Source organism: Sciurus carolinensis, chromosome 16 (genome assembly GCF_902686445.1).
Source record: "Sciurus carolinensis chromosome 16, mSciCar1.2, whole genome shotgun sequence".
In the NCBI taxonomy this organism is placed as follows: domain Eukaryota; kingdom Metazoa; phylum Chordata; class Mammalia; order Rodentia; family Sciuridae; genus Sciurus; species Sciurus carolinensis.
In genome coordinates, this window is record NC_062228.1 from 35,592,940 (window position 1) to 35,616,270 (window position 23,331).

Genomic DNA, 23,331 nt, shown 5'->3' on the forward strand with positions numbered 1-23,331 from the left:
AAATAAAAAGTTAAGGAGATGGAATGTAACTAGTCTGCGGTGACCATTACACATTGTATATGAAGATATTAAAATGTAAATTAATCTACTTTTAAAACATACTTTAAAATTAGAGAACTAGAATACTAAAATAGATATCATTTAAGTTCTAATTCATCACACAATACCACTATTCAAACTATCTAGTTTGGTTTAAAATGTTCATGTCTCTTCTATCTGTAGCGTGACTCTGCCATATTTTTATGATATTAGTTTTTTATGCAATATAAAACTACAAGAATGTGACTCTGGGTGAACACTGAAGCTATTAAATTCTGCTGTACTTTAATTTGCATTATAATTTAGTTATAGGGATTTTATCATAGCAAAAAAAAGAAAACTAGAATCACGACAATGAATATTTAAGGTATTCAGCTTATACTACTGCAAACAAAACTACCTCTATAACATAAAACTATAATGAAAATCACTCTTGAACTTGTTAGTGTTTTGTAGCTGATTTGAATACTACTTGCTGCTTCTACTTTCAAAGAAAATTACCATCTATCATCATTTTTATGTTTATTATGTAAGATTGGTAAACTTCTCTTACAGGTTTACCTAGGGGAAAAAAGTCTTCCCAAACTAGTGTTGACTGGCATCATTTTGTTTAAATAAGTTGCATGAGATATAAAGAGCTAAAAGGAACCCTATCCACACCCACCCAAGAGTCCCTCAAAAGACATTCAGCAATCAGAACTTCAGTTTCTCAAAGGAACACTTGTGAAAAAGACACTGGCCTGAGGGGGTTGAGGATCACCTTAACTTCTAGTGCTGACCAATTAGACCTCTCATTCCACTCAATTGGTTAGGCCAACACCCTGAACATGGAGGTAAGACACCACATTTCAAAGCAGAGCTCCCAATGGAAAGACATCACCAAGTGCAATTACTATAATGATGGGAACATGTGATGAAGAGACCGGAAAAGAGATGTGATGTGCAGTCACTTCCAATACATCTGTTGGAGAAGTCAATTTTATGTTATCAGGCACAGCAATGGTATAAAAATAGAAGCCCTAAACTGGGTTCAGTTGAGTAAAGAATGGGAGCCATGAAAATCTAAGTCAGAATTAAGGACTGGAGTAGACCAGCAAACCATCAGAAGCAGAAAGCCATAATGGTGAACAGTAGCTGCCAAAAACATCCAAGTTGCATTTAGTAATTGTAGGGTTGCTCAATGGGAAAAGGGATGCAGATAATGACATATTTATACACAGACTAAGTTCAAGATTGGGGACATGAAGACACTTTAGAGCCTAAGATCTACAGTCTAAATTAAAAGAGAGAGAAGAGATGAGGATATTACAAAGGACTGCTGGTCACCAAGTACACTGTTATACATAGACTTTCGCTCCTCAGGGGTCAGAGGCCAAAAAATCAGTAACAAAGGCTTTGCCTGGGAGCTTGTTAGGATTGCATATTCTAAGGTCCTATCCTAGAAGCTGCATTTTAAGGTGATCCAGAGTTCTGCTGCTAATATTGATCTCCACTTCAAAGGAGAAGTACGGGAAAACTGCAGGGTCACAATAAGCCTGCAGGGGGAAACGTCAGTACCTCAGATCTTCATTACTAAGGGGAATATACATAAACTACATGAAAAAACAGGGGAAGAAAGTATCCCTAACAAACCAAGATACTATTTTCATAGAAGCCAATGACAGCATGGCAGTAGAAATGACAGAAAAAGAGTTTAGAATCTGCATAATGAAAACAATCCGCGAAGCAAAGATAGACAGCAAAGGCAGGCAATACATGGTCATGCGAATAAACAGTTAAAAGAGCAAATGCAGGAAGCAAAAGAACACTTCAATAAAGAGAGAGAGATTCTGAAAGAAAATACTTGAAATGAAAGAAACATAAAACCAAATTAAAATCTCAATGGAAAGCATCATCCACAGAATAGATCTCATGGAAGACAGAATCTCAATGAAGACAAAACACTTAATTTTGAAAATAAAGTTGACCAAACTGATAAGATGGTAAGAAGTCATGAACGGAACCTCCAAGAATAATGGGATATCATGAAGACCAATTTAAGAATTATTGGGATTAAGGAAGGCACAGAGATACAAACCAAAGGAATGAACTACCTGTTCAATGAAATAATATCAGAAAATTTCCAAACCTGAAAAATGAAATGGAAAATCAAATACAAGAGGCTTACAGAATACCAGGTGCACAAAATTACAACAGATTCACACCAAGACACATATAGTGAAAATTCCTCACATACAAGATAAAGATAGGATTTTAAAGATGCAAGAGAAAAACATCAGATTACATATAAGGGGAAACCAATATGGATATGAGCAAATTTCTCAGCCCAGACTCTAAAAGCAAGAAGGGCCTGGAACAATATATTTTCAAGCTCTGAAAGAACAAAAATGCCAACCATGAATCCTATACCAGAAAAACTAACCTTTGGATTTGACAATGAAATAAATCTTTACATGGTAAACAAAAGTTAAAAGAATTTACAAATAGAAAGCCTGCACTACACAACATTCTCAGCAAATACTTCGGGAGGAGGAGTGAAAAACAACAGTACAAGTCAGCATAGGGAGGAATTACCCTAAAGGAAAAGCCAATCGAAGGAGAAAACAAGTCAAGTTAAAAACAAAAAACAACCCCAAATGACCAGGAATACAAATCATAACACAATAATAACCCTGAATGTCAATGGCCTAAACTCAATAATCAAAAGACAGAGAATGGCAGATTGGATTAAAAACAAAGACCCAACAATATGCTGCCTTCAAGAGCCTCATCTCATAGAAAAAGACATCCACAGACTAAAGGTGAAAGGATGGGGAAAAACATACCATGCACATGGACCCAATAAAAAAGCAGTGGTGTCCATCCTCCTATCAGATAAGTGGACTTCAAACTTAAGTTAGTCAGAAGGAATAAGAAGGACATTTCATACTGCTTAAGGGAAGCATAAATCAGCAAGACATATGATTTTTAATATTTATGCCCCAAACAGTGGAGCATCTATGTACATCAAACTAACTCTTCTCAGTTTTAAGAATCAAATAGGCCAAAATAATAATAATAATAATAATAGTGGGGGACTTTAACACACCACTTTCACCACTGGATAGATCCTCCAAACAAAAATTGAACAAAGAAAATATGGAACTAAATGATACAATCAATGATATAGACTTGATGAATATTTACAGAGTATTTCATCCATCATCGAGTGAATATACTTTCGTCTCAGCAGCTCATGGATCCTTCTCCAAAATAGACCATATGCTATGCCACAAAAAGTCATTCGTAACTACAAAAAATAGAGATACTACCCTGTATCCTATCAGACCATAATGGGATGCAATTAGAAATCAACGATAAAATAACAAACAAAAACTACTATTATGCTATTGAATAATGCAATGATAACAGAAGACATCAGAGAAGAAATTAAAAAATTCTTAGAGGTAAATGAGAAAAATGATGCAACATATCAAAATCTCTGGGACACTACAAAAGCAGTACTAAGAGGAAAGTTCATTGCATTGAGTTCATACATTAAAAAAATAAAAAGTCAACAACAAAATGACCTAACATTACATCTCAAAACCCTAGAAAAAGAAGAACAGATCAACCCAAAAATAGTAGAAGACAGGAAATAATTAAAATCAGCCCTCGACCAGATGGATTCTCAGACCTTTAAAGAAGAACTAATACCAATACTACTCAAAGTATTCCAGGAAATAAAAAAGGAGGGAATCCTTCCAAACTCATTCTATGAGGCTAGTATCACTCTGATACCAAAACCAGACAAAGACTCATCAAGAAAAGAAAACTTTAGACCAATATCCCTGATGAACATAGATACAATCCTTAACAAAATACTGGCAAATCGCATACAAAAATATATTAAAAAGATAGTGCACTATGATCAAGTGGGGTTTATCCCAGGGATGCAAGGTTGGTTCAACATCTAGAAATCAATAAATGTAATTCATCACATCAATCGACTTAAAGTTAAGAATCATATGATTATTTCAATAGATACTGAGAAAGCATTGGATAAAATACAGCACCGCTTCATGCTTAAAACACTAGAAAAAGTAGGAACAGCAGGAACATACCTCAACATTGTAAGGCTATCTATGCTAAGCCCATAGTCAACATTATTCTTAATAAAGACAAACTGAAAGCATTCCCTCTGAAAACTGGAGCAAGACAGGGATGCCCTCTTTAACCACTTCTATTCAACATCGGCCTTGAAACACTTGCCAGAGCAATTAGATAGACCAGAGAAATTAAAGGGATAGAAATAGGGAAAGAAGAACTAAAGCTGTCACTATCTGCCGATGATGTGATTCTATTTTTAGAGGATCCAAAACACTCAACTAGAAAACTTCTAGAACTAATAAATTCAGCAAACTATGATAGAAATGCATAAATCTAATGCATTTCTATTCATAATTGATGAGTCCTGTGAAAGAGAAATTAGGAAAACCACTCCATTCATGAGTCTAAAAATATAAAATAAAATACTTGGGAATTAATCTAACAAAAGTGGTGAAAGACCTCTACAGAAAACTACAGAACATTAAAGAAATTCAAGAAAACCTTAGAGGATGGAAAGATCTCCCATGTTCTTGGATAGGCAGAATTAACATTGTCAAAATGGCCATTCTACCAAAGGTGCTATACAGATTCAATGCAATTCCAATTAAAATCCCAATGACATTCCTTATAGAAATAGAGAAAGTGATCATGAACTTCATCTGGAAGAACAAGAGACCTCAAATTGCCAACACAATCCTGAGCAGGAAAAGTAAAGCAGGAGGTTTCACGATACCAGACCTTAAACTATACTACAGAGCAATAGTAACAAAAACATCATGGTATTGGCCCAAAATAGATAGGCAGACCAATTTTACAGAATAGAAGACACAGAGACAAAACCACATAAATACAGTCACTTCATACTAGACAAAGGAGTCAAAAACATACAATGGCAAAAAGATAGACTATTCAACAAATGGTGCTGGCAAAACTGAAGTTCATTTGCAGTAAAATGAAATTAAACCTCTATCTCTCACCCTGCACAAAACTCAACTCAAAATGGATCAAGGATCTAGGAATTATACCAGAGACCCTGCAACTAATAAAAGACAAAGTAGGCCTGAATCTTCATCATGTTGGCTTAGGATCAGACTTCCTCAACAAGACTCCGAAAGCAGAAGAAATCAAAGCAAGAACCATATATGGGATGAACTCAAACTAAAAAGCTTTTGTCAACAAAGGATACAATCAAGAATGTGAAGAGAGAGCCTACAGAGTGGGAGAAAATCTTTCCACATGCACTTCAGAGAGTACAAATCTTCAAATTTATAAAGAACTTATAAAACTTTATACTTATTTTTGATGTAAAGAACCCAATCAATAATTGGGTCAAGGAACTGGACACTTTACAGAAGACATACAGGCAATTAATAAGTATATGAAAAAGTGTTCAACATATCTAGTAATTAGAGAAATGCAAATTAAAACTACCCTAAGATTTCACCTCACACCAATTAGAATGGCTATTATCAAGAACACAAACAATAAAAGATGTTGGTGTGGATGTGGGGAAAAAGGCACACTTTCACGTTGCTGGTGGAGTTGCAAATTGGTGCAGCCACTCTGGAAAGCAGTGTGTAAAATTCTCAGAAAACTTGGAATAGACCCACCTTTTGACCCAGTTATCCCACTCCTTGGTTTATACCCAAAGGACTTAAAATCAGCATACTACAGTAACAGGGCCACATCAATGTTCATAGCAGCTCAGTTCACAATAGCTAGATTGTGGAAACAACCTGGATGCCCTTCAACAAATGAGTGGATAAAGAAACTGTGGTATATATACACAATGGAATACTATTCAGCCATAAAGAAGAATAATGTTAGTGCATTTGCAGATAAATGGATGGAATTGTAGAATATCATGCTAAGTGAAATAAGCCAATCCCAAAAAACCAAAAGCTGAATGTTTTCCCTGATAAGTGGTCATGATATATAATGGGGGGTGGAGTGAGAGAAGAATGGAGGAACTTTATATTATGTAGAAGGACATGAGGAGGTGGGTATGAAAAATGGTGGAATGAGACAGACATCATTACCCTATGTACATGTATGATTACACAAATGGTACCAATCTACATCATGTACAACCATAGAAATGAAATGATGTACCCCATTTGTGTAAAATGAATCAATATGCAGTCTGTAAAAAATAAAAAAAATAAATAATTAATTTAAAAAAAAAAGAACCTTGAATTATTGTACAGACAAATCCAAAGACAAATCACCTCATCAACTCAACTCTGGGCAATCTCAACCAGTTCTGTATTTTGCAAAATTTGCCATAAAATCACCTAGTCTAGACTACAAAACCTAACCATACACTCTCCCCTAACTCTTCTGACAGTCATTAATTAATTGTCATAATACTTTAAAGCAGAAATGAATGTAACTAGCATCTGGTCTAAGCCCCTTGGTTTATGGAAGAAATTCTCAATTTGCTACAGAATTCAGAGCTAGGTACAAACAGAATCAACACCAGGAACAAAATTTCTAGACTTCCTATTCACAGGTTTCATATATTATTTAAATTTACATTCATTATTTTGGTCTATTTTTCCTGGACAAAGATATTACTTTATGCTAGTATAACTCACCTAAGAACACCACACTTAGTGGCAGTTATCAGTATGCAACATGTCAGACTCAATATAAGCACATAAACAGAATTTCAAGTTTTTCAAAAAGATAAAGAATAACATTAATAGCACTAATTCCATCATCATAATAAAGAACAACTGAAGTTATTTGAGCACTTACCATACACAAAGTATGTGTGAGAATTTTATATTCATGATTTCATTTAATTCTCATAATAATCCTATCTAATAGATACTACTATTATTCCCATTTTTAAAAAAGATTTAAAAATCCAAGGTTTGGTCATTTATCTGAGGTTATACTGAAAGCAAGTGAAAGAAGTAAGACTTAAACATTGAAATGTGCTTTGTTTTAGTAATGCAAAAGAAATATATAGTCATTATTTTAGGTTTTCTCCTGAAAGTTTCATTTCTTATTTTGAAAAGAATACATATTCACAGCAATGTGTAACCCATTTCCAAGGGAACATTTAAATCATAAATATTGCTCTAAATGACAATTTTTCTCCAAAATATTAAGGTGTTTTCTAAGCAATTTTGGTATTGATCACGGTGTTCTGTCCATGTCAGGTAAATGAGCTTTTCAGTTTTCACATTACTTGATACACCTACCCATTCACATAGGTTTCAGTTCCTTTTATTTACATTCCAATAACTATTAGCTTAAGAATGCACAAGAAAAGCTCTCTTTTTAAAGTATAATACATAATAATTACTGAACTCTAATTTGAAGAGTGTTAACATGAAAACTGCTCTTTATTAGTGCATTATTTAGCATTGTTTCAGACTTTCCCAAAATAAATTTTAGGGGCTGGAGTTGTGGCTCAGTGGTAGAGCACTTGCCCGGCATGTGTGAGGCCCTGGGTTCAATACTCAGCCCCACATATAAATAAAATAAAAGATCCAAAATAAATTTTATATCCACATTTTATTTTGGAAAAATTTGAACTTACTCTATATGGCAAGATTTAGAATGCTAATTTTCTCCCACTTCATTTAAAAGTATATAATATCACTTTTCCATTATCAGATTCCTGATAATTTTAATGCCAAATTCTTTGGTATCTTAGGTAAAGTCTATGGAATAGACAAGGCCTATTAAATAGTATTGACCTTCTCTGTGTGAAAGAATAAACATGCTACCCATGACTTACACTTTGATAACGATGTGGATGAATAATTTATGTGATTTCTTTGATTCTCCCTGCAGGGAAAGCAAAACTCAGTACATGGTGACTATTTAAGATTTTTAAGCAAGGCGCAAAAGTCAACAAAGCCAAGCAATTTGGCCATGGAGATGTTGTGGACAGTTTAAAAGAGAGGTCAAGAGTGCTTTCACCAAGTCATAAAGTTATTATACACTTTGGTCACTATTTCGCTTAATGCCTTTTATTTGTTTCTTGATCCTTAATTCTGAACCTTTTTCTTCAAATGGAAGAAATATTCTTTTCACTATGAATATGTTCTTATTCAAAAACTTCAGGAAAATAAATTTACCATATAAAAAATTAAAATTATAAGACAACATAGGAGGAAATTTCATTCTGTACAATCTGTATTAATTCATAGAGCATGATTCCTTAATGCATTCAACTTTCATTCTTATTCATCTTTGTGTCCTGTACCAAGCCTTGTATCAGGCACTATTAACACAAAGCTGCAACAGATCTAGAACCTGACCTGAAGAATTTCATGGCCTAGTAAGGGAGAGAAATATATAGTTATCCAATAGCAATGCAGTGACTTCCAAGGTAAAGAAACATGTATGAAGTGTCATGGGAACTGGTAGAGCAATTAATTGAAACCTAAGATGCAGAGAAGGAGGTTGTCAGAAAATATGTAAAAACAAGAGATCACTGGAGCAGAATAACAGATTATGGAGTGCACTAAATTTACAGAGAACGGCTATTTAATACAGAAGGAACCTCATGTTAAAGATGCAGAAGCCAGGAAAAGTCACTGGGAGCTATAGGCAGATTAATAATGCTGCAGTAGAGCTCTAAGTAGGGGAGGAAGCTTGATGCTAAATAGCAGATTTTAGGTGTGCATTTTATCTTTTAGATAATGGAGAGCCTATGGGGTGTCATATGATCTGAATTTCAGAAAGATTAAGTCTGTAGTAGTAAAGGAATGCCAGAAAGGTGGTGAGCCCTAGGCACAAGAGTCCAGTTTTGGTCAATATAATCATTTTTGGCCCTGATTTAAGACAATAACCACGGGGATGCAGAAGGGAGGAAATAGTAAGGAAACATTTTTAAATGTAGAATAAAAAGATAGGAAAGGCTTAAGTTTGGTCTAGACTTAGGTGAAAATGTCAATATCATACAGGGAAATACAGTAGGAGGAAAAGTCCACTGATAAATTCTAATCCTCAGTTTTTTATTCCTTCAAATTATAATAATTAACTTTGCATTTGGATAGGATTTTTTTAAACCTTGCGGTCACTGAGCAAATGATCATCAGCAAAGCTACAAGTCTACTGAGAACTGGGTTTAAGTGGGTATAACAAATTAATTGGACTTCATTGTGCATTTCAATGAAAACAAGGTAACATAACCAAACAAGAGGATCTGTGAACTGATATAAACAACAGATAAAAACTCATATAAAAAGATTCTATAAAGCAAACAAAGATTTATTCCACAAATATATAAATTAAGAAAATAAGCTCTTTTAAAAATATGCCTATATTAAAAATATTTAGCATGGAAACTTCCTTGTTATCAGCAGACCACTGAAAAGCTGTTTAATACAAATGAGAATTAAATTAACATACATAAATAAGCTGTATTTTTACAGGTTTTTTTAAATTTAATTTTAATTTTTTCCATTTGAATGGAAAAATTTCCATCCAAGCAGGATAAACATAATGGAAATGATTAATGTTCTTTATCAATGCTTACCACAATACCAAATAAAATTATGTTTGGATAAGATTTTTTAGATAACTCCTTAAAATACAATCCATTTTTAAATGTTATTTGAAAACATGAAAGTTTGCTGAGTTCAAAGAAAGGCCAGTCAGAGAAACAAGGCTCTATTTCCTACATGTAGCGAAGTCTCAGGATGCACAGTGCATTTTCTCCAGAGTTCCAAGTTTCTCACTACATATTTCTAGATGAGGCCACTTAACCAAAAATTTAGCACCAAACTAGTCAGAGTCTAACAGTGAATCATTTGGCTACAGGAAGCTCTGATGTTCAAAATGTTTAAAACATATTATTTTTGCTTAAGAAAGGAGATAGTAAGATCACCTACATTAGATACCAAAGATCGGATTAACTACTAGAAGAAAATAAAAATGTAATAAGAATACAAGAGAAAAGCAAACACGTAGAGACTAACAGAGATAGAATATTACTTGAAATGTGTCATAATTTCCAACTTCAAAATATATCAGTAAATACTTATACTACAACACAGACTGGATATGATGATACAGGTCTGTAATCCCAGTTACTCAGGAAACTGAGGCAGAGAATTGAAAGTTCTAAGGCAAACTAGGCAACTTGCAAGACCCTGTCTCAAAAACTAAACAAACAGGGCTGGGGTAGAGCAATTGCCAGGCCCTGGGCTCAATTCCATTACAACAAAAAAAAAAATTTTTTTTTTTTTTTTAAATCAAAGGTCACAGTAAATTTAGAGGTTTAGTCTCTTGCCCTTCATTTTTGAAGAGTTAGAATTGCACAAATGCCATTTATTTGCACAGAGGAAAATTCATAAAGGAAACACAGGTAGAGGAAAAAATAAAAAGATGAGAATAAGATCATCCTAAATCAGATAACATTAAAAATTTAGATGTGAGTTACAAAAAATTGCCCTCTAAGCTCAAAACCCTGAGGAAAAAACAGTTCCCCATGTGAGACCATGAGAAGCCAACTTCATTCTTTTTGACATACTGATGATTTAATTACACAAACCAATTATCAATTATTTACAACCAAACTAAAAGTTCACATAACTACATTAAAAAAAATTAAACATTCAGAAAATTCTCTACTAATTCAACTGTTGGATGAAAACAAATGTTATAAGTATATAAGTAAAGCACCTAATGGGAGTATATTTTCAAAATATACCAGGAAACTAAAATGTATATGATAAAGGACAATCTAAATCTCAATTATCCAACCCCAGACTCTGTGCCTCTTTCCCAGTTTCCATTCACATCTTTACCAGTAAGACTTGATCTATAATCCAAATAATGGCATGAATATTCATTTCCTTGACCAAGGTCTAAATATTTGCAAACTTCAGTTATGAGTCATTAAAATTTGACTTCCTTCCTCCCGCTACACTCTGTTCCTCTTCTTTCTTTCCTTTTTTTTTTTTTTTTTTTTGGTGGTGGGAGGGTGCTGAGAATTGACTCTAGGCCTCAAGCTTCCTGGGTAACCTCTGAATCACTGAAACACAATCCCAGCCCAAACACTTGATTTTTAAAATGGCCAGAAAGGAGAGTCATATAAATGACATGAGGTTCCTGAAAATAGAGTGAAACAAAAGCTTTTAAAAATTTTATATTTAAAAATCCTTAATAAAATATTTGCAAAATGAATTCAACAGCATATTATAAAGATAATATAGCATGATCAAGTAGGCTTCATTCCAGGGATGTGAAGATGGTTCCACATACAAAAGTAATAAATGCACTATAGCACATACTAGAACCATGGATAAAAGTCATGTGATCATATCAATAGACAAGTAAAAAGTCTTGATAAAATTCAACATCTCTTCATAATAAAAGTTCTGAATAAATTAGGCCTTGATGTATCATGCTTCAACATAATAAAAGGCATATATTACAAAACCACAGTCAATACCATATTGAATGGGGAAAGACTAAAAACAATTCCTCTAAGATCAGGAATAAAACAAAATAAGGGTGCACATTCTCACTGCTCTCATAATGCAGCAACAGAAATTTTAGCCAAGCAATTAGGCAAGAGAAAGAAGTAACAGGCATACAAATGGAAAAGAAGAAAGTTGGTCTGGGGATGTAGTTCAGTGGTACAGTGCTTGCGTGGCATGCACGAGGGCCCTGGGTTCAATCGCCTGCACTGCAAAAAAAAAAAAAAAAAAAAAGAGAGCAAGTCAAATTACCTCTCTATACATGGAGAAACCTAAAACATTCAACTAGAAGACTCTTAGAACTGGGCTAAGAATATGGCTCAGTGGTGGAGCGCTTGCCTAGCACTCATCAGACATCAGGTTCAATCCTCAGCACCACATACAAAAAAAAAAAAAAAAAAAACTAAAAAAATAAAGTCATGGTAAAAAAAAATCAATTTAAAAAAAAGGCTCTTAGAACTGATAAATTCTGTGAAGTGGCAAGATACAAAATCAGCATATGAAAATCAGTAGCTTTTCTATATACAGCAATCTAATTTACAACAGCCACTTAAAAAAATAAAATACCTAGAAATAAAGGATGTGAAAAAATCTCCTAAAATGAGAATTACAAAATGCTGAAGAAAGAAACTGAAGAAGATACAAAAATGTGGAAAGATCTCCCATGTTCATTGACAGAATTAATATTGCTAAAATGGTCACACTACCAAAAGCGATCCATAGATTGAATGCATTCTCCATCAAAATAACAATGACATTCTTCACAGAACTAGAAAAAAACTTCTAAAATCCGCATGTAAACAAAAGGTCCCAAAGAGCCAAAACAATCATGAGCAAAAAGAGTAACGTTGAAGGCATCACAATATAAAGTTTCAAGACATACTACAGAACCACAGTTACCACAACAACTTGGTGTTGACACAAAAAGAGATACACAGACCAAAAAAAACAGAATAGATATACCAGAAATAAATCGCTGTATCTTCCAGCAATGAATTCTCCTCGAAAAATGGGATGACATTAAGTTTAAAAGCTCCTGCACAGCAAAGGAAACAATTAAATGTATGAAAAGAGAGGCTATTGAAGGGGAGATAATTTTTGCCAGCTACTGTTCTGAGAGGATCAAAAATCAGAATACATAAAAACTCCAAAAAATTCACACCAAAATAAAACCCCCAAATAACTCAATTAATAAATGTGCAAATAGAAAAGAAACAGGCAATTCTCCAGAGAATACAAATATCCAACATTTACACGACACAATGTCTAGCATCTTTAGTAATCTGGAATCTACATTCAGATTTCATATCACTCCACTTAGAATTATCAGTACAAATAATAATAAATGCTGGTAAGAATGCAAGAAAAAAGGAATCCTTATACACCGTTGGTGAAACTGTAAGTTACTTCAATCACTGTGTAAATCAGTGTTGGGAGGCATTCATGACCTGCAAAAAATAAAAACCAAACTTGGTTGAACTATTAGGAAAATTTGGCTTCAGGAACTCACAGTTATGGAAAATTGTTCAATATTACCTGAAGTATGTGGTTGCCCTGTGGATTGGTTCACCACTGGAGTTTGAATGCAGGCTCCAGATGTGCAAATAACCTGCTAGAGCCAAACGGCTTGCTTAACTCCACCCCATCCTGTTTCTCATGGAAGAAGCTCCTAACAGGTCCCCCTTTGATCTGTACCGCTATAAATAAATGAAACCTGAGCTCCATTTTTGGTTAGAGCCACCCTTACTGACTGCTCAATTGGTCATGCCCCTGCTTCAAAAGATAATTCTGTCTCCTCTCTTCCTTTATGATAAACAAATTTCATAGCTATTATTTCGCAGCCAGCCCATTCCTTCTACAGTAACCCCTACCCTCACCCACGCGGAAAGTACAGCAAGAAATCAGTATACAAGTTGATCAAAAAAACTAGGTTTGAAACCACTATGACCCAGCTCTATCACTCCTAGGTACTTATCCAGAGGAACTAATGTTAGCATTTACAGAAATGCATGCATACCCATGTAGCAACAGCCAAGTTATGGAACCAGTCTAGATGTCCACCTATAGATGAAATCAGCCAGTCTCAGAAAGTCAAGGGTTTTATGTTTTCTCTCATATGTCAGAGCTAGAGGGAAAAAATGAGAGAAAAAGGTCTCTCACAAAAATATATGGGACAGCAATAAAGTAAAGGAAAGAGATCAGAGAGAGAAGGGAGATGAGGCTAAAGGGAAGAACTGGTGAATGAAACAGATCAAATTACGTTGTGTGCAGGTGCCAGTATATCACAATGATTCCTAATATTCTGTATAATTAAATATACCAATAAAAATTTTAAAAAATATAATATGGACAGGGGTAACAGCAATTATAGAAAATAACTAAGATTTTACAGAAAACTTTCCTATGTTAAATGGGCTGCATTCTAAAAGTCATGTTATAAATGGCAAATAGGGTTGTGTGCATAACCAATGTCACATTTTCTGAACCCAAACTAAAGAAACACTGTCAATATATCTGCACCTTCATTATGCCATTCAACAAGGATGGCTGAGTATTGCCATAAGCCAGCATTGCACTATTAGGTGTTAAACATAGATACACTTAGGAAATGGTTTTTGTCATAAAGTTGCTCCCTGCCTTCTCACCACATTCTAATCCATTTTTTACGCGGAAGCCAGAGAATTTTCACAAAATATTAATCAGATCATTCAACTCCATTATTTGATTTCTTCAATGCCATTTTCTTCCACTTATAATAAAATCCAAATATCTTCAAGGTTCCCAAGGCCCTGTTCTTTGAGGTCCCTGCTCTCTTACCCATTTTTGCCCACAATAGTTAGGTTTAGCCTCAACATCCTAGCCTAAAACACTTATCTCCTCTTCTCCCTTCACTCATATTTCCTCCTTCAGCTGAAATGTCATTTGCAGAGAGGCTTTCCTTGAAGTTTCCAATCTAATCCTGCAAGAAATAGGAAGCTGATGAGTGGAAGTAACAGGGTCAGTTCTTCATTTTAGAAAAAAACAGGAAGCAACTTGTAGAATGTGTTAATTAGGGAGGGGGTTCAGTGGGAGGTAATGATATAGGCAGGAAACAACTAGAGGAATCCTGGGCAAAGAGAGACTGCATGTATACAAAAATAACAGTCTTTGATGGAGCACAATGATTGACTGGAAGTACTGGGATACACTTCTTCCCACAAAGAAGACCAAAACAAATGAACAACTACTATTCCCCTGGAGGGTTTAGAGGTGGAGTGCTAGAGTTCCATAGGGATATCCTGGAGACTTCAAGGAGCAGGGAGACTCACACCATCCTTACAAACAAAACTAAATACATCTCATCTCTCCAGGTGAGAGGGAATCAAGAGGGAATTTGTACTGTGGGGAAAGGGTAAGCAGGAGGCCCTGAGCAACCCTACTAATGTGAGGGAAATCTTGAAGTATTTGCTGTTGAAGAAGCCTGCTGCCTTCACAGGCCAAGACCAGTCTGGGCAACTGCCTGGGAACACACAACCCAGCCCATGTTGTGCCACTTAGGTTCCTGCTGCACAACTGAGTCTTTAAAGCAGGCCCATCCTATGGTCAGATAAAGCAGCAGCGCAGTTATTCCAAACCACTCAGCAGTCAAAGCCCTCCTGATCTTGCAAACCAACCCAGTGGCTGCACCAACCCACTAGTAACCACAATGAGGACGTCAAATAGTCCCACCCACCCTACTATGGACACTAGAGGTTGCCTGGGGGCCCCTTCCACCCTATGCAACTAGCCCTGAGAATCAGCCAGGTAGCCCCACAAAACAGTCTTGTGTCTCCACTTGCGCATGTATGCTTGGTCTCAGGAAACAGCCTGGCAAGCAATCTACCCTGAGTAACTTCACCTACCATTGCCTCAGAACACCACCAGGCACCCTCCTGCAGCCATAAAAAGGAATAAAATCTCATCAATTGTAGTAACATGGGTGGATCTGGAGGACATTATGTTAGGCACAGAGAGATACTGCATGTTCTCACCATATGCAGAAGCTTTAAAAAAGATGATTTCATAGAAAAAGGAAAAAAATAGTGGTTCCTAGAGGCTACAAAGAATAGAGTGTAGAAAGGCTAGATGGAGATAAATATAGTTAGATAGGAGAAATAAGTTCTAATATTCTACAGCACAATAGGGTGACTATAGTTCATAACAATTTATATTATATTTTACAGAGATAAGACGTACAGTATTTTCAAATTACAATGAGTTTATGAGGATATAACACCATCATAAATTGAGGAGCACCTGTATTGTAAACTGTCCATGACATCTAAGAAGGTCTAATAACCCTAGCTAATCTGAAATGAATGAGAAAACAGTGAACATCACCAAGATAAAGTAGTAATCACTGCCGTTTATTTATGGAGTGCTGGGCATGATGAAAGATAAAGAGAGGGAAGGCACAAGTGCTTAGAAGCAGAAGCTCTTCCAGAATTTGTCTCCTAACTCTTCTACTCATGTTAAAGGAGCTACATTACTCCTCCATGTGGTGATTTTTTTTTTCCAAAAGAGTACAGTTATATTACTTACAGCACAGAATTGTTGTGAGACTTAAGTGCAAAATATTTAGAATGCTACTTGTCACATATTAAGTACTCAATAAACATTAACTGCTTAAATGATTATTTAAATGTTGATAACAGCTGTTATCAACACAATAATCAGTATTGCTATTGTTAGTAGGAGTAGCATTACCACCAGGTACTTCATAGACATTTTGTCATCTTCAAAGAATTATGTGTATATCTGCAATGTATAATGAGGAAAATTAGGTGCAAAAGCAGTCTACACTTTTTTTTATGTATCAGTATTGGTACTTGAGCCCTATGGTCTAAAGTCTACCTATTAATCAGATCATGGCACTGTCTCTTATAAAGGACAGTAAGAACTCAGGCATAATAGGAACTTCTGATTTGCTGAACATTTATTATGTTTCAAGAACTCTTCTGTGAACAAAAATGATGAAGTCTCTGCTCTGATACAGCTTTCAGTGGATGGAGATGGACAGAAAAGTTAAGAAAGAAAAAAATATCAAATAGCAAGAAGTATACTGCAGAGATAATGCCTAGACATCACTTAGATTGGGTGGATAGGAAAAAAACCTTTCTAAGAAACTAAAAAACAAATAGAAGGAATAAGTTACCCAAATGGCAGAAGAGAAAACTTACCAGACAGAGGAAACACCTATTACAACAAGCTAAAAGGAAAAAGAGATTGTCAATTAAGGATCCAAAGCAAGCTAGCATGGCTGAGAAGCAGTTGAGGTGGAAAGAATTAGGTAAGAGCTAGGTCACTTGGGATCTGACATCTCAGGGAAGAGATAAAGGATTTTGTGCTAAGGTAAGACTTTAAACATGATCTGCCTTACATTTTTAAGAACCTTCTTACGGCCTGGTTTAAGAATAGATTGTAATGAGGCAAGAATACGGAGATAGGAAAACAAGATGTTTTAGTGGTATAGACCAGACATGAGAATAGCCTGGACTAGGAAGGTTGGAGAAAATGGAAAGATTTGGTATACATTTTAGAGATGGAGTGAAAAGATTTACATATGAACTGAACAAATCAGGTGGAGAAAAGAAATGATTTTTACATATTTATCTTGAGCAGCTGGAAAAATAATGGTTTAGTTTATCAAGATGGAAAATATTTAATAAGAAACATGGTTGGGAAAAGAATAGAAAATGAAGAGTTCTGTTCTAGTCAGGTTACATTTGAGATACTCAGCATATGCCCATTTGGGCATCTGGATCTGAATCAGGAATTCTGGAGAGTTCTCTTTCTCTGATTTCACAGAAGACTGAAGAAAAAAACCACAAGAGGAAGTAGCTTTTAGAATGTACAATTTGAGTATTTGGTAACAATCTAAAACAGTGAGGCCGTTGTGCTCTTCATGAAACCATTTCACTTATGAAATCTGAAGTATCATCTTTGCTGAGTATAATGACATAGAAAGAGTAAGCTTTAAGGTCAATGAGATTCATGCCAAGGGAGTTAAGTGATATCATACGGCTTCCATTTCCTAAATCTTATAAGATTACAGGGCAAGGACTAGTAAGAAGAAATCAGAGCTCCCAGTAGGATAAAATTTATAAGTACTTCTGAAAATTCCACCCTACATAAAGGGAGCTCATTGCATACCCCATATAAGACAAAAATACCTTCTGACTATATATAAAATAACAACTGCTCTACTTGCTATCTAATAGGGAGTTTCTATAGAAACTGTCAGAAACAATATTTTTAGAGTCATAATGATTAACAAAAATGAGATGGATTCAGAATATAATAGAATGATCCATTAAATAACAGCTGTTTCAATATTAGATTCTGGGTAACCTGATTCAAGCTAATTATAATTTAGCAAGACATATTTTCTTAATCAAATGGCTATTTTAAGAGTAGATATCAAAATGAGAGATAAGTAACCATGTCTATGAGTAAGTCCTTACTCTTCAGGCAACAAAAACAATATTGTAAAAGAGACATATTTTCAGGAAAGAAAAAAACTAACATGCAGTGAGCAGCTACTAAATATAACACGCTTTGTATTAAATACCTTCTTTAATCTTCACAATAATCTCTCCAGGTACATTTTATTATCCTCCTTTTTATAGAGAAGTAAACTGAGTCTCCAAAGATTTAAAGTAACTTCCTCAAGATCAAACAGGTGGCAAACAGCAGAGCCAGAAACCACCGGCTCTTTCATTAGGACTTCATTAGAGGGCTATAACCCATAGGATACCAGAAGTCTCAAACCTATGTTTTCAAGACATAAGAATCTTTCTGATTAGATGACTATCAAATTAGGCTGAAAACAGGGTATATAAATAGCTAAAAAGAACAGTATCAGACGCCCTTTAAAATAAAAACTTGGGTTTCGCTCAGAATATACAATAAAACTTTGGTAGATACTAATAAATTCATCAAGCCAAATTAGTAAAAGAAAACTAATCAAACAACCTAAAGAGTAAAAAGGAAAAAATAAGTCACATTAAAACTCAGAGAGCCAAGATACAGAAAAGGTGACTATTTATTTACAAAGGAATAATTTCTTAAATTAGTTTATCATAAATGACTAAAGAAAAAAAAATACCAAGTCACTTCTTTTCTCATCAGACTATGGTATAACCATTATTCCAAACAACTGACCTGTAAATTCAAGGTGATTGCTACAGCTGACCAATTCAGCTAAACTAATATACTTTATACTATAGCTGTCACTGGAGAAATGGAAGCAATCTGAGGTACTGGATACCACATTCCTTCTCTAATATTTAATAACTTTTGGCAGTTGCATTTCTTTATGAATTCATTGTCTTATACATTTTATTCAAAGATGCTTTACTTTTCCCCCAAGGTTCCCTAAAGAAAAACCTGGATATCAAGATATCTCTTTCATTTTAAGCAGTCAAAACAAATTACATTCAACCACTATACATACTGACACATTAGTAGTCAGAACATAACTCGTATGTGTGCACATAGAAATAAAAATGTGGGACTCACACTAAATTCAATAGAGTAGAAACAAAGAAAAAGTAAAAAGCAGAAACATATCCAGGAAGAATAAGGAGGGTTATAATACATAAAATAATCAGCTACGTTAGAAAATAATTTTCCAAAATCATGATTCTAACTTTCATTTTTGCCAATCTTGTACAGTTTCTAGTTAAAAGTACCAGTAAAAAGCTCAGCCGTGAACTCAGAACATACGTTAAAATGCTTATTAGATGAAAACATACAACAGTCTCCTATGATTAGGTACTACAATAGGTGAAAGCAAATCATTTCCAATATAAATGCAGAGTTTCTAAATTAGTAAATAAATTATATATCCAAACCACTTTATATAATTATTAGTTTAACAGATAAAAGTTTTAAGTATTTCTTTATAGTCTTACTGTTTTAATGATTCTTTAGCATGGATTATAACACTAAAATTTGCTACTTTTTATTTTGTTTCCTGGTGCATTCTATTTAAATTTCATAAGACAGTACTGGAAAAGCTTCCTGTATATTACCTCCAAACACTCTATGTAATGTTGAAGCATAATTCTTTAGTTTTGAAATTATCAGGACTATTGCTGTATAAAAGCATATCTTTAGCATTCTAATTCCCCCTTACTGCTGAATGACTTTGCTAATGTTGAAAACCTAACTCTTAGTAGGAAAGTCAAGATGGAAAACAGCCTGGTGCTTAAAAAGAAAACAGCCTTCAGAGATACAAGTCCTCCTGTTCAAAGATAAAGTCAGAAATCAATTAACATTCTGACAATACTTAGTCATTTAGCAGATGACAACTAGGGACAAGGATCATCTTTGTTCCTTAAGTATAAAGCTTTGTTTTCTCCTGATTGATTTATCTGTATTTCCACATTTTCCTCCTTCCTAAAACAGGACATAAATATAAATGAAAGCAAACTGTTTCTGAATGTCTATGGTAAAGTCAAAAACAAAGTGCTTTCAATCTTTTCTGGGGCTTCCTCTCATATTTACTTGTTAATGAGTACTAAGGCTTGAACATTCTCCTCAAGATTCATTAGAAACAAAGCAGTCTCTTGCCAAAGGCTTCTCCCAGAGTGTTCTAATCTGTTACAGGTTTTAAATGGTCCAAGATGAATCACAAACTACAGAAAAGGGCCCTAAAGACTTCAGTCTTCATTTCAGCTATGTAGTCACTTAAAACCTGTTTTTTCTTCAGTAAAGCAACACTATGTCCGAAGGACTAGGCTCCTAATGAGAATCCATACATGTTCACTCCTGGGACCATAATTTACCTTGCAATTGTTTTCAAAATCCTATGCACTCATCTGAAAAGCTGATTCCACAGTTTCCAACCAAATCTCAAAGGTGAACATCAGCATAACAGTCTAAGAAGCCACTGTACCAACAACTCCTCTAAATCTGACACCAAGAAACCATGGGATGGAGTGCAAAGCACATAGCTCTAAAACACAATAATCTCAGAACAAATCACTTTCTGTCTGTGAAAAGATCTGTGTAATAAAAATAGGGAGTTGATAACAAATAGATACATGGGATGAATAGATACATGAGATGTTGATCCAAAACTTCTGATTTATGAAAGTTGTTTCCATTATGTAAGAAGACAAAAAGTCATTTAAGAAGCTAAACTATGTACCCATTTGACTATTGAGGTTCCTAGGCACTAAGAAACTGCCTTTAGACAATGAGCTTGTCAAGTATTACAGCAGAGCTTCCACTCTGCCCTCCTCCAGTCCCACACCACAAAACCACAACAGGTCACATTCAAAATACAATGCTAACATGAGCCTAACCCTAGCTGAAATGCTTAGGTTCGGGCCCACCAAAAAGGAAATAAAGTCAAAATGATATATGGTTACATTAACCTTCAGAAACAAAGGTATTTAAAATTACCAAGTGACCCTTTGGGGGGTCTACACACTTACCAGACCTTAAGAAAGCTGGTGGAGAAGAGACGACTGCACCAGGTGAGTTGGCCATTTCAAATTGTTGACTCTAATCATAAGCGTCGCAGGCTAAACTACAGCAATTTTAAAACTGTTTAGTGAAGGTTAGAAGCAATCAGCATTAGATTAATTGAAAGCAGTGTGAGCAGTTATTAACAAGATGCAGTGCATGACAAAAGGCAATAATTGAGGATCATTATATAATTTTATTTTCTCTTTTATGACTTGAAAATTTGATTTCTTTTGTTTGATAAATTACATTTGCTTATAAGGATGAGGCAGGAAAAATAATATTCACTTATAACACATAACATAAGGGTAGCATGCTTTATTGTGCAGTGAAGTAATTATGCTATTATGTAACAATGCTTAGAACTCTGCAGAGCAGTGTATACCAGTGGCAGGTTAGTTCAAGTTTCAAACAATACTGTTTATATGTTCTTATGAAAGTCACAATCAAGTTGATTATTTTTAACAACATAAGAAGTGATTCACTCAAGAAGTTTTATCATCTATACTTCATATAGTCAGAAGAATCTGATACCCAAAACAGCTAATTTGGAGGACTAGCTTCAATTTTTTTCTCTTTAATTGCAATGATGTAAATGTATAGGAACATCCAACATTAATACTATCCACTTAACTACTTTCTACATGAAACTGGATGTAAGTAACTGCATTCAACAAGTGGCATGAAACAAACTTTTTTCTCATTTAAGAAAAGAAAAATAAGGTTGTCAAAGCTTATTGTTATGACATGCATTTAAGAGAAAACAAAGTAAAGACTAAGGAAGAAAATAAACTCTATGTGCTTATTAAAAGAAAAGGAGAAATGCTGCAAAAATAAATGTTGGGGGCAGTGCTCAGTTCCCTGTAAGAAAACTCTTGATTATTCTTTGTCCAGACATAACCAATCCAATAATACTTTTTTATAGCCTAGATAGCCACACTATTAATAGCCAACTCAGTATTTCTATATGACATGAAAAAGAACTTAAGGAAACATGAAACAAAAATACATTCAACTATTTCAAGTAACTGTACTAACTCTAAAATGTGCTGAGGACTCCTTTTTAAAAAAATTCTCATGCCTTGTGAATTTTACTATAACCCTAAGTAAATAAACACACAACTTAAACATTTAAAAACAAAATTAAATTGGCAACAAAGATGGTTTATGAAATAAAACACTTTCTACATATTTTAAAGAAAAAAAAATGTCAGGGTGCATAACAGATAGCTAAGAACTCCATAAATGAGCAAAGTCCAGAACATAATGGGGGCATATTAATGAATGAGAAAAAAACAAACAAAAAACCCTGCTTAATATTAATGCAAATGCAGATTTAATTTTCCCAGGCAATGTCCTTCACATCCCCCAATAATGATACATAGTGTCTCAAAGTTTTAAAACAAAGTCCTTAGTTGAAGACTTGCCATTCCCAACTCTTCAGGTTCAAGGGGACATCTTTTGATCAAGATTATATCCAGTGAGAAATTTGGGAAGTTTCAATCTCAGATCTTGGAGAAGTAATCAGCCACAAGTGCTAATTTAAAGTCGTGACTTAGCAGTTTGAACAAGTCAGTTCAGGACACTTGCACTGTTGGCATCCTCTTACTTCTACAGCCATGGGCTTGGGAACCATGAGAGAAAACTACAAGTTCTAAGGTCACTTGTCCAGGGAAGGCCCTTCATTCTGGGTCCTAAGTATGCTCAATATGACTTACTTTGTGGCACCGGCCACCGTCTCCACATAGATAACTGCCACACAGTTCAAACTAATGGGAATAGAAGAGAGATGTATGAAATAAGGCAACAAGCAGTCGCCGGGTTTCTAGGGTCAGACCGTAGTCATATCTAAAACTGAAGCTCTCTGACTTCTACGGATGGAATACACATAGGGAAAACACAGTCCCTTTTCCAGTTGTGTCGCCGCCTGATTTCTAGGGGAAAGACTCCATGAGAAGTGGGGTATCAGTCACTTTCTCACGGAATAGATTGGGGGAGACACACACACAGACGGGAATTTGGGACCGTCCCATAAATATTTTTGGTCTTGTTTTGTTGGGGGCAGGGGTGCACATCAGCAAAGAAAGGCAGGGCCGCCGCCGACTTTCTAAGGAGAAACACACATCCCACAGGTTCATTCCCGAGCCCCCACCTCCGTCTCGCCCAAGGTGCTTAAGGGGAGGCACCACCCACTGTGCGGGGGTAAGGGGCGGCGCCCCAGCCAGCCAAACCTGAGCGCTTGGCCCGGGCTCTTCGC